Here is a 13,322-nt window from a genome sequence, read left to right as displayed (position 1 = left end):
AACTGCGTTGTCGGTGATGAGAAGTAATGCCTTTAAATATAGTACTCTCAGCACGCACTTGACACTGCGGATCCCTGAATATTGAATTCCCTCACGATTTCCGAAACGGAATGTGCCTTGCGTCTAGCTCCAACTACCATTTATTTATTTCATTAACAGTACAGAGTAACCGACCGCCTTGAAAAAGTAAGGTGGGTCGGCTGCTTCTGAATCTAATAGCAAGGACTTATTACAGTCTTATTGGTATACAGTTGTTAATGCTTTTTTTAAATAATATAAAGAACATTATATATAAAGATTTCTCTGAGGTTACAGCGAATTGAATGCTTAACAATTGTTAAAATTGTTCCATATAATTTGTTACTACCTAGTTGGTGAGAATATAATTTATACAATGCAAATGTCACAGAAAAATAAAAAGAAAATGTTACAATGAGCGTGGTTAAGAATAATTTGTAATACAGGGTGATTCAAAAAGAATACCACAACTTTAATAATGTGTATTTAATGAAAGAAACATAATATAACCGTCTGTTATACATCATTACAAAGAGTATTTAAAAAGGTTTTTTTTTCACTCAAAAACAAGTTCACAGATGTTCAATATGGCCCCCTCCAGACACTCGAGCAATATCAACTCGATACTCCAACTCGTTCCACACTTTCTGTAGCATATCAGGCGTAACAGTTTGGATAGCTGTTATTTCTCGTTTCAAATCATCAATGGTGGCTGGGAGAAGTGGCCGAAAGACCATATCCTTAACATACCCCCATAAGAAAAAATCGCAGGGGGTAAGGTCAGGGCTTCTTGGAGGCCAGTGATGAAGTGCTCTGTCACGGGCTGCCTGGCGGCCGATCCATCGCCTTGGGTAGTTGACGTTCAGGTTTCATAACTAACCTTTTTCGTAGGACTCTCCATACAGTTGATTGTGGAATTTGCAGCTCTCTGCTAGCTCTGCGAGTCGATTTTCCTGGGCTGCGAACAAATGCTTGCTGGATGCGTGCTACATTTTCATCACTCGTTCTCGGCCGTCCAGAACTTTTCCCTTTGCACAAACACCCATTCTCTGTAAACTGTTTATACCAACGTTTAATAGACCACCTATCAGGAGGTTTAACACCATACTTCGTTCGAAATGCACGCTGAACAACTGTCGTCGATTCACTTCTGCCGTACTCAATAACACAAAAAGCTTTCTGTTGAGCGGTCGCCATCTTAGCATCAACTGACGCTGACGCCTAGTCAACAGCGCCTCAAGCGAACAAATGTACAACTAAATGAAACTTTATAGCTCCCTTAATTCGCCGACATAGTGCTTAGCTCTTCCTTTTGTCGTTGCAGAGTTTTAAATTCCTAAAGTTGTGGTATTCTTTTTGAATCACCCTGTATATAGAGGGAAGTGATATGCTGCATATGGATGAGTAATACAGCGTGAGTAGCATGTTGATTAGTAATTGCCTACTTCTGTCTGTTTCAGATGAGAAGGTCTCGGTACAACCTCGAGCTATTTTCATCTGAAATGGTTTGCGCTAATGTACGTTTACACAGATTGTATAGATTAAATGCTGATTGAGCAATTCATACATGGAATACATGAATTTTTGCTTCACATGAGAAACACACTTATGTTTGTAACTTATTGGTTGAAATAGAATATAGTTCATAGCTACTTGAATGCATTATTCGTTAAATAACTTAATACATTTCTGATATATGAAATTCATTGATTACAGGTTTGAATAGAGAAGAGAATAAACTTCTGTCAGCACACAATAAGACGATCAATACACGACTGCTTGCGTGCAGGATACTTTGAACACTATGCAGGATGCCATTGGGGAGGAGCAGCCTCTGAATAAAAGTTCTTCGAGCCTTCTCCTCCCAAGCGACATTACCCTATTACTACAGTCCAACTACCATTCCGCGTTGAAAGAATTCCCATCGTGCGACCTTAATCCCGTCGGAAACTTTTAGGTATCAATGATCCGAGTACAAATGACCCCCGCCAATGCACTGCCCTTTTACACCTTGTGAATGCAATAGCGACACTACCGTCAGCTGTATGTTCATATCGCTATCTCATGACTCATCTCAGTTTATACCTAATACAACCGATGTCAAGGAATTCGCAGTCAGCGTTTCAATTTCGATTTAGGACTCTTGTGAATCCTAAACTCACTCGTCTTTCAATATCTAATGCATGCAATTTTAGAGATTTACAGATAAATGACCGTGATGAGTGGTAGGAGAAACATTCCCACTTTTTCAGTTGTTACAATTCGAGCTAGGGTATTTACCTTGTTACATACTTAAGTGTTTCGATGCACCGTTTTCATTCCGCAAGAGATCTGGAGTATTGAGATTGAAGACAGCGAAGCGCAGGAAAGCACGCGTGCGCAGAAGACGTGTATGTGTGTGTGGGCTCCGGCAGTGGGCCGTAATTGGCGGAAAGTCCCGCGTAGGAGCTCAGCTCAGCTGTTCCAGGTGACGTCGCGGCAAACTCCTCTGCGACTAAATTCAGTGTTATCCAGGGTCGCCTCTCGCTATTTCTGACTCTTTCTAAATGGCCTGTAATCAGTCATTCTAAGACTGTGTTCTTCGGCCACGGTCCTTTCATGGAAGTATCTGCTCGCATATACAGGGCCAACCCGAATTCCGGCAGAATTTCGGAGCTTGCTGCTTATTTTGGTATAGGGGACACGAGTTCTCCGGTAAATCGTTACAGAGTAATAGTGCAATTACGTTGACGGTTGGTAACAAGTACACTGTTTTCGTTCTACTGATTTTTGAACTAGTTTTCGGCTTATTGGGCTATCTTCAGCAAACGACTGACTAGCGTCTGTAAGTGACACTGGGTTCTTAGGTAACCAAATATTATAAGCAAAGATACAATCCATTTGCATGGTGCGTTGTGCACCAAACGTTTTTCTTAACTTTGAAATTACAATTTTCACAATGGGAAATGTTAAGCGCAATAAATAAACTACACAATATTACAGATTAAATGGTTATAATGCTAAATTTTTTTGAGTTCTTGACCATGGCTTCTTGCTGTTAAACTGATCGCTCTTCATTTCTGTTGTGCAACAAACATGCTTTTTAACATTGTCAACTGAACTTCAGGCATTGCACAATATTTTACACAACCTTACAGAATTACGACCTCACAAACTACACACATCGAAGTTTTGCATCACCTAGGTGCCAAGAGTTCCGGAACTTTTAAAGAAAATTGGAAGAAAGCTCAACATAAACATCATTTCTGCCCCTTTTATTGCTCATGGAAAATAGACATTGCATGTTGTACTACCATACAGAGAGATGGTGGTCCCGATTGCTGTACACATCGGTACCTCTAATAACCAGTAGCACGTCCTCTTTCATTGATGCATGGCTGTATTCGTCGTGGCATACTATCCACAAGTTCATCGAGGCACTGTTGCTACAGATTGCCCCACTTAATGGCTATTCGGCGTAGATCCCTCAGAGTGGTTGCTGTGTCATGTCATCCATAAACAGCCCTTTTCAATCCATCACAAGCATGTTCGATATGGTTCATGTCTGGAGAACATGCTGGCCACTCTAGTAGAGTGATGTTATTCTGTAGGAAGTCATTTGCAAGATGCGCACGATGGAGGCGCGAATTATTGTCCACGAAGACGAATGCCTCGCCAATATGCTGCCGACATGGTTGCACTCTCGGTCGGAGGATAGCATTCACGTTTGGTAGAGGCGTTACGGCGCCTTCCATGACCACCAGCGGCGTTCGTCGGCCCCACATAATGCCACCCCGAAACAGCAGGGAACCTCCACTTTGCTGCACTCGCTGGACAGTGTGTAAGGCGTTCAGCCTGACCAGGTTGGCTCAAACACGTCTCAGACGATTCTCTGGTTGAATGCATATGCGACACTCATCGGCCAAGAGAACGTGATGCCAATCCTGAGCGGTCCATTCGGCATGTTGTTGGGCCTATTTGTACTGCGCTGCATGGTGTCGTCGTTGCAACGATGGACCTCGCCATGGACGTCGGGAGTGAAGTTGCGCATCATGCAGCCTATTGCACACAGTATGAGTCTTAACACGACGTCCTGTGGCTGCACGATAAGCATTATTCAACGCGTTGCTGTCAGGGCTCCTCTGAGCCATAATCCGTAGGTAGCTGTCATCCACTGCAGTAGTAGCCCTTGGGCCGCCTGATCGAGGCATGTTAACGACAGTTCCTGTCTATCTCCCCCATGTCCAAACAAAATCGCTTTGGTCCACACAGAGGCCTAGACACTTCCCAAGTTTGAGAGCCATTCCTGGCACAAATTAACAATGCGGACGTGATCGAACCGCTGTAATGACCGACTAGGCATGGAACCACAGGCAATACGAGCCGTGTACCTCCTTCCCGGTGGAATGACTAACCGATCGGCTGTCTGACCCCGTCCGTGTAATAGGCGCTGCTCATGAATGGTTGTTTACATCTTTGGACGGGTTTAGTGACATCTCTGAACGAAGGCACTGTGCCTGTGATGCAATATCCACAGTCAACGTCGATCTTCAGGAGTTCTGGGAACCGCGGTGTTGCAAAACTTTGATGTGTGTACATCATCATAACCACGTGATGATGATGATGTTTGGTTTGTGGGGCGCTCAACTGCGTGGTTATCAGCGCCCGTACAATTACCCAATCTTTACTCAGCCCAATTTCGCCACTTTCCTGGATGATGATGAAATGATGAGGACAACACAAACACCCAGTCATCTCGAGGCAGGGAAAATCCCTGACCCCGCCGGGAATCGAACCCGGGACCCCGTGCTCGGGAAGCGACAACGCCACCGCGAGACCACGAGCGGCGGACCATCATAACCACGTGACTTAATATTGTAAGACTGTATTTTAAATTACTGCAATCTCTGTCCTCCCCTACAGTTATCCTTTACCGCTCCTACCTTTCATAGCGTGGAGGTTATTCCATAGTATCTTAACACATACCCTATCATATCACTCTCGTCAACGTTTTCTTCATAATCTTCTCCTTGCCTGTTTTGCCGAGAACCGCATTTCTTATCGGTAGTCCTAATCTTCAACAGCCTTCCATGGCTCCCCATGTCAAACGCTTCGATTCTTTTCCGGTTTTCCCAAAAATCCGTGATTCACCTCCATACAATGCTGTGCTTCAAACGTACCTTCTCAGAAATTTCTTCCTAAAATTAGGCCGATATTTGATAATAATAGACCTCTTCACCAGGAATGCCCTATTTGCCTGTGCTAGTCAACTTTTTACGTCTTCCGTACTCCCGTCACGTGTTATTTGCTTCCGAATCTCTCAAGGAGACGGTACGACCGTGGGATCGGGGATTTGTCCGCAATTTTGTGTGGTGAAAGAGGACCCCTAACACATCACGTGGTTAAAATATTAGAACGCACTACCCGGAAAATCCCGGGAAAAATCGATCCAAAGTTTTTTAGGTGCCTTACGAGTATAAAATGTTAGTACACTGCCGAGCCGCCGTCTGGCCTAGGTGTTTGCCGGCACGGTAGCTCAGCGTGCTCGGTCAGAGGGTTAGCGGCCCTCTGTAATAAAAAAAACTGAGTTAATCGATCAACCAACGAACTTAAACGGATGTCTTACGACGTCCGCCCCGAGCAGATCCAACGAACAAAGGCGAACAAAACGAGATATAGAAAAAAAAAAAAAAAGAAACAGGTGTTTAGGGCTCGGATTCTTACGCCAGAGGTCTCGTGTTCAATTCCTCCTCTGGCACTTTTTTCTTCTTCTGTTTCATTTTCTTTGGTTATTACACCAATTATTCAGAAGGTTTCCCAAACCTACATTGTCTTTAACAAATGAGTTTCATTGTTGAATAAAAATTATTTTCTTTTTGTCCCACAACAATTCATGGCGGTGGGTTTTCCTTTTTCACTGTAAAGTATACGAGGAGAAACATTGCCTTTTTAATCAGAATAACAAAGTCGATTGGGAAACATTCAATTTTTATACATATAATAATTATAAACAAGAACCGCAGTGGTAATTATCGTAAAAACAAACAAATAATTTTTGCGACATCTTGTGCAACATATAAAAGCGGATTTTTTACAATCACAGGGAGTTTGCAATAAATGTGTACAAAAACATGGCCCATTAATATTTACGAAAATGTTTCTAGTTCCTGACAATTTTAAGGCAAACCAGGCATATTGAATCATGTCTCTGAATATTGGTGATAATTGATGGGTAATTTTAGAATGAATTTTTGTACAATCTTCCCGGGAATTAATTTCACGATTCTCCTGTAACAATGCGCTGCAATTTTGCAAGCAACAGAAGAAAAAAAAAGTGCCGTAGGAGGAATCGAACCCGAGACCTTTGGCCTAAGGGTCCGAGCGCTTAACCATGTAGGCCAGACGGCGGCTCGGCAGTGGACTAACATTTTACACTGATAAGTCACCTAGGAAACTTTGGATCGATTTTTCTCGGGATTTTCCGAGTAGTGCGTCCTAATATTGTAGCCACGTGAGGTGTTAGGGGTCCTCTTTCACCACACAAAATTGCGGACAAATCCCCGAGCCCACGGTCGTGCCGTCTCCTTGTTAGCCTACTTTGTGGTCTCCCAGTTTGTATATTAACACCGTCAGTGCGACGTCTTTGTCTGAAACTTCGGGCTGACCTGAGAGTGACCCACACGCAGTGATCTTATTAGGTTGAATAAATCAGGTAGGCAATGTTTGTGAAAAGCGTAAGGGATGAACTGGAATGTTGTGACGAGCGCGGAGACGGCCCCGGACGGGTGGGATCCGCCAGCGAGCAGCTGCCACGTGGTCTGGCGCCGTAACAGCGCGCGGCCACGTTTTTTGTTCATAAAACTGGGATGAACCGAAACAAAATTAAAAAGGTCGTGGCGGGCTCGGAATTATGTATGTGCGCTGTGGCCCGTCATCTCGCTGCCTCCGTCTGGCGAAGGCAAACCCCGCAGGCCGGAGGCGGAAAAAACAGGAAGACCAGTCTGGCATTCATTACGCTCACCTCGACTCTTCATATTTCGTCGCTGCACACAATGAGACCGCGAAAGAACAATTCCTTATAAAAACGAAACTACGATTCTTTATTTTCTCTAAAACTGTATGTGTTTTTCAGTACATTAAGTAATGGAAACCGATGGACCAAAATCTGGATTCACTGTAAGTAACATTGAATCGAAATATGACGTCCAATTGTAACGTCAAAATGACGCCATATGACGTGTTGGCAACTGACCAATGTTTTAAAGCTTCTCCATCCCAACATTCGACTACGTTGTTTTATGGAAAACTTTAAAGTGGCGTAACTACAGCGATCCCTCTGTGTTAAACTGTTAGCAGTCCCAATATATATATATATATATTAATTACTGATCATTAGAATTGCTACACCAATAAGAAATACAGAACGGGTATTCATTGGACAGATATTATACTACAACTGACATGTGATTACATTTTCACGCAATTTGGGTGTACAGATCGTCAGAAATCAGTACCCAAAACAACCACCTCTGGCCGTAATAACGGCCTTGATATGCCTGGGCATTCAGTGAAACAGAGCTTGGATGGCGTGTACAGGTACAGCTGCCCATGCAGCTCCAACACGATACCACTGCTCATCAATGAAGTTATGGAAAGCTGTCCAACTCTGACAACGAGAAGCATCTATCTGAGCTTCTTAACAAAATAACGCCAGTAGACACCAGTGGACGTACACTCTCCTCTCCCCCCCTCTCCTTACCGTATCTCCCCACAACCACACCGTGACTGGAACAGTGCACAGAATTTTAAGTTTACTATTTCTGTGTCCATTTCTACATCTAAATACATACTCAGCAAACAGCAAAATGGCGCATGGCGAAGGGTACCTTGTATCACTGCTATTCATTCCCTTTCCAGTCGCAAATGGAGAGAGGGAAAAAAAAAACTGCTATACTCCTCCGTGACTTAAGGTCGCTAACGGACCCCTGAGCAGTGGCTCTCGACTCTGAGGTAAGCCGGTCCGAATATGGATGGTATTAGACCGGCAAGGGAATGAGACGTGTTGAGACAAAGTTCTTAATCACCAGTCTTTGCACCAATGTCTTGGCTTTAAATCCAAAACTCTCTACAGTGTCTAAGAGCGAGGGCATTTGATACCGTTCACGGTGATCCCTCTGTTGGATGGGACGTTAAGCACGGCGGACCCCTTCGTGCTATTCGAGAGGAGTAGGCTGTGCGCTATGCCGGGTTTCACCCCCTGCCTTTTCCTTCATCCGTAACACAAACCTCCACACTACAGTGTACAAGCACTCGCCAGTCACCCACAAGACAGTTTCACACCTGACACTTCGCAACTAATCCGAGGACGGCACTGGCTTACCACCTCCACTAGGATCTCGCCGTGAGCTGTGATGCAGGATTACTGCATTAACTGCCCTGCAATCATTTCCTGAGTATGGGATTACTCAGTTTTTGATATGCTTCCGTACGAGCCCTAATTTCTCTCGTTTTCTCGAGCCTTACGCGAAATGGGAGTTTGTAGCGGTGCCGGTTTTCTAAACTTTCTGAATATTGTTTCGCGGGAAGAACGCCTTCCCTCCAGGGATTCCCATCTGAGCTCACAGAGCATTTCTGTAACACTCGTGTGTTGGTCGAACCTATTGTTTGCCGGCCGAAGTGGCCGTGCGGTTCTAGGCGCTGCAGTCTGGGACCGCGAGACCGCTACGGTCGCAGGTTCGAATCCTGCCTCGGGCATGGATGTGTGTGATGTCCTTAGGTTAGTTAGGTTTAACTAGTTCTAAGTTCTAGGGGACTAATAACCTCAGAAGTTGAGTCCCATAGTGCTCAGAGCCATTTGAACCTATTGTTTCGAAATGTAGCAGCACGCCTCCGACGTCTTCCTTTAATCCAATCTGGTTGGGATGCTAAACAGTCTAGCAGTTCTCAAAAACGGGTCGCACAAATGTTCTGTACACATGAGCTATTTCCCAGGACACACTCAATATACTCAAATCTGCCGTTCGCCTTCCGTACAACCAACCTTATATGCTTGTTCCCTTTCATGCCGCTTTGCCACTTTATACCTAGATATTTGTCCGACGTGACTGTCAACACACCACTACTCCTGTATTAGTACCTTACAGAATTTTTTTGTGGCCAGTCACATTGGAACAAAGGCATATCGTGATATGATCGGACGAATCGCGGTTTCAACTGAAATGGCTCTCAGCACTATGGGACTAAACATCTGAGGTCATCAGTCCCTTAGAACTTAGAACTATTTAAACCTAAGTAACTTAAGGACATCACACACATCCATGCCAGAGGCAGGATTCGAACCTGCGACCGTAGCAGTCGCGCGGTTCTTGACTGAAGCGCCTAGAACCGCTCGGCCACAACGGCCGGCTCGGTTTCAACTGCCTACGTGAGGCATCGTGAGCGGCGCAGACCTCATGAATCGATCGATCCCGTCTATCAAAATGATGTGATCCACGTGGGTGGCGTCTCTTATGGTCTAGGGTGCATTTTCCTGGTATGGAATGGGCGCCCTAGTTGTTCTGGAAGGGACTTTGAATGGTTCGCGGAATGGTGAGCTGCTCGGGGACCATCAACCTATTTTTGGCCTTCCAACAACATGGCGGTTCTACAGTGTTTCAAGATAACGCACAGCCGCATCGCTTCCACGTCACCCGGGAATGGTTCCGGGAACATGCAGGGGTGGTCCACAGATTGCGATGGCAACCCCGGAGCCCAGATTTGAAACACATCAAGCATATCTGGGTTATCACTGAAAGCAGGCTCTGTGCCATGGATCCTGTACCCACGAAGAGACGAAAATTGGCTGCCGCTCTACAAGCGATTTGGTGTCAGTTGCTCCCAGGAGTACCAGGGACTTTTGAACGTTCTTCCACGGCGTCTCACTGTAGTCCATAGGGCCAGAGCAGGTCCCCATATTAGGTGCCTATCCTATGACATTTGCTACGTCATTGTCTAATTCCCTAGGACACTCCTGATATTTTTGTCTCTGATGAGCACTCACCATCCAAAACGTCGTACTGTGTCTTCGAACCACTCACATCTGGGAACGTGTTCCGTATGCTCGGACCTTCAACCGTCTGTAGTGGAGCACTGTGTTGCTTTCCGGAAATCTACGAATATGGAGTTAGTCTGTTGTCCTTCAGCAGGACATCGTGCGAGGAAAGGAAAACAGTTTCGCATGACCGGTGCTTCCTGAATACGCGCCGATTTATGGACAGAAGCTTTGTGTCCAGAAATCTAATTTAGATTACTTAGGATATTTTATCATCATTTAATAACATTTTTGTAAGTTACGAGCCTGAAGATCAGAACATGCTCGAAACTCATAGCGTTATGTTAAGTTAAACACAGAATAAATAGAAATGAGACTGGTAGCAGTTCAGCACAAACGTGTCTGCACTTTGCCACCATGGTCACACAGAGGGGGGGGGGGGGGGGGGGGAGAGAGAGAGAGAGAGAGAGAGAGAGATATATATATATATATATTATTGACAAGGAGTCAGAGCCAGTAGCATTGTTTCACATTGATGCGCTGCCGAGAAACCACTGGCCACAACGAATGCACGTCGTCTCTGAACAGTGAAGGAGGCAAAGGTTTCGAGGAACGGTACAGCGTGACAGATGGGCGAGTGAGAGTCTGGCGGCTGTCTCGCGTATATTTACCCCAGTGTTGTGTAGACGGTCCGGGACAGTTTTTTCTCCTCTACGGTCTGACTTAGCTCTGGTCGACGACGAAATGAAACCACGTGTTAATGAAAACATAGCCTTCCCACGCTGTGGGAACACTTTAGAATCTGGGTACTTTCGGCTTGACTATGCTCCTATTCGGAGAGCAGTTAACTGTGGTTACAAAAATTCATGTGGAGTCGTAGTCCCTGTGGGCTGTTCGTATCAATTTCAAGTTAGTCTATCACGCTGATCGGGAGAAAATGCAGGACGACTCATATCTACTTCTTCCAATGACAACTCGCCTTAAACGTGACAATGCAAGATAATAGGCGTAACAAAGTAAAGGTGTTTCTTTCATTTACCTTCTGTACTATATTGTGGCAATCCTTCCTACGTATAGGGTTGTTATAATTAAATATTCGCCACTTAAGAGGCCCTCCATGAAAAACAAGTGATTATGGGCGATGAAACTTAGCGGAAACATTTTTAAGGACATGCGAAAAAGAAATAACTAATAAACCATGGAAAGTAACATTTTAATTTCCACATGTGAGGCTAACATTTGTTAATTACGTACCATATACACGTTCCAGGTTACGAAAATTGCTCAATAACGAATCGTCTGCCCCCAGAATAGCCTGTAAGTTTTTACAGATACCATTTCACAATTGTTTGGAGTACCTTTCGTGAGGCGGACCGTAGAGTGTTCAGCTATCGTGACACCTCGTGTAACACTAAGATCCCACATTGCATCCAGCATTCTAAGCCATGGCAACAGTAACTTCTTCAAAAATTTGTGGAGAAATTGGTCGCAGTGCTCTTCAAGAGCAATTCCCAAATCGCTAGTTAATTCCAACTTCCGACTCCATGTTCAACCCCTGTGCAGAGAGAGGATCTCTCCGTACGTCTTTAATGTGGCGACACTCGTGAAGTGCAGAAGCACTATTTGTGTTTTGATACAACAGCTTTGAGAGAAAAGACCTGCTCACCCTGCCGAAACCCATGGTGACGCCAACTTTAATGCACACTTCTGCTTCTTTTTCGACCCTACGTCGCCGTACCAATACCATCACCTAATGGCAACTCATTGCATTAACACTACTAACAACGGAAGTCCCGCAGCACACATTGTGAACATCATTCCTACAAAGTTGGGTGCCCATACGGTGAATACATCATTTTTCGTAAAAAGTGAAACCCCTAGAAGTACACGCCACGATAAACGAACGTGTAGAACACTGCAATCGTAATAAGTGACAAACGACAGAGAGGTTGCGTGCACTTAGGCCCAACAGAGCCCTCTTGTGTGATCGGACAGGTCAGTTCTATGCAACTGTTACTCGATGCGGAGCAATCATACAAAGTGGAAACGTGTAAGCATGTGCCACTACGCCTCGCCGACGTCACAGGGTGGAATATCGGCATGTGAGTGCGGTCGAACGGGGCAGAATGATTAGTCTCCGAGAGGCTGGTCTGTCATTCCGTGACACTGCGGCTCTTACGGGGCACGCTGCTTCAACAGTTACGTATGTGGAATCAGTGGAGAAGAGGGCCGTATACAGTGCCGACAGAGTACTGGACGACGCATGTGATCCCAGCTCTTGTCCGCTTGGCCGTAACGGACAGAACAGCTTCTTCCACAGTGTTGGTGCGACATTGGAGCTCTAACAGGTGTGGACATACACTGAAGCGCCAAAGAAAATGGTATAGGCATGCATACTCATATACAGATATACGTGAAACAGGCACAATACTGCGCCGCAGTCGACAAAGCCTAAAAGACACCTAATATCTAGTGCAATTGTTAGATCAGTCACTGCAGCTACAATGGCAGGTTAACATTTAAGTGAGTTCGAACGTGGTGGTGGTGGTGTTGGCGCAAGAGCGATGGCACACAGTATCTCAGAGGTAGCGATGAACTGCGGATTTTCCCGTACAACCATTTCACGAATGGGCCGTGAATATCATGAATCCGGTAAAACATCAAATCTACGACATCGCTAAGCCGGAAAAAAACCCTGCAAGAATGGGACCAATGACGATTGAAGAGAATCGTTCAACGTGACAGAAGTGCAACCCTTCCGCAAATTGCTGCACATTTCAATGCTGGGCCATCAATAAGTGTCAGCGTGCGAACCATTTAACGAATCATCATCGATATGGGCTTTCGGAGCCGAAGACCCACTCGTGTTCCCTTCATGACTGCACTACACAAAGCTTTACAACTCGCCTGGACCCGTCAACAGCGACATTGGTCTGTTAATGACTGGAAACATGTTGCCTGGTCGGACAAGTCTCGTTTCAAATTGCATCGAGCAGATGCACGTGTACGGGTATGGAGAATCTCATTAATCCATGGACCCTGCATGTCAGCAGGGGACTGTTGTAGCTGGTGGAGGCTCAGTCATGGTGTGGGCATCTGCAGTTCGAGTGTTCTGGGACCCCTGGTCCGTCCAGATACGACGGACAGGTGACACGAACGTAAGCATCTTGTCTGATCGTCTGCATCCATTGAGCGTTTCAACTGCCTTGGGCAATTCCAGCAGGACATGCGACACCTCACACGTCCAAAATTGTTACAGAGTGGCTCCAGGAACACATTTTAGTTTAACACTTCC

The 13,322-nt window shown here is 45.2% G+C and overlaps 1 protein-coding gene across 1 annotated transcript in view; it reads right to left on the bottom strand.

Annotated features, from left to right (window-relative positions):
* The window catches only part of LOC126183504 (uncharacterized), a 307,076-nt gene that overhangs the window by 237,601 nt on the left and 56,153 nt on the right, over positions 1-13,322 (bottom strand). The window lies entirely within an intron of this gene.

This window comes from Schistocerca cancellata, chromosome 4 (assembly GCF_023864275.1).
Source record: "Schistocerca cancellata isolate TAMUIC-IGC-003103 chromosome 4, iqSchCanc2.1, whole genome shotgun sequence".
NCBI lineage: Eukaryota > Metazoa > Arthropoda > Insecta > Orthoptera > Acrididae > Schistocerca > Schistocerca cancellata.
This window is presented reverse-complemented; position numbering and strand designations above follow the sequence as displayed.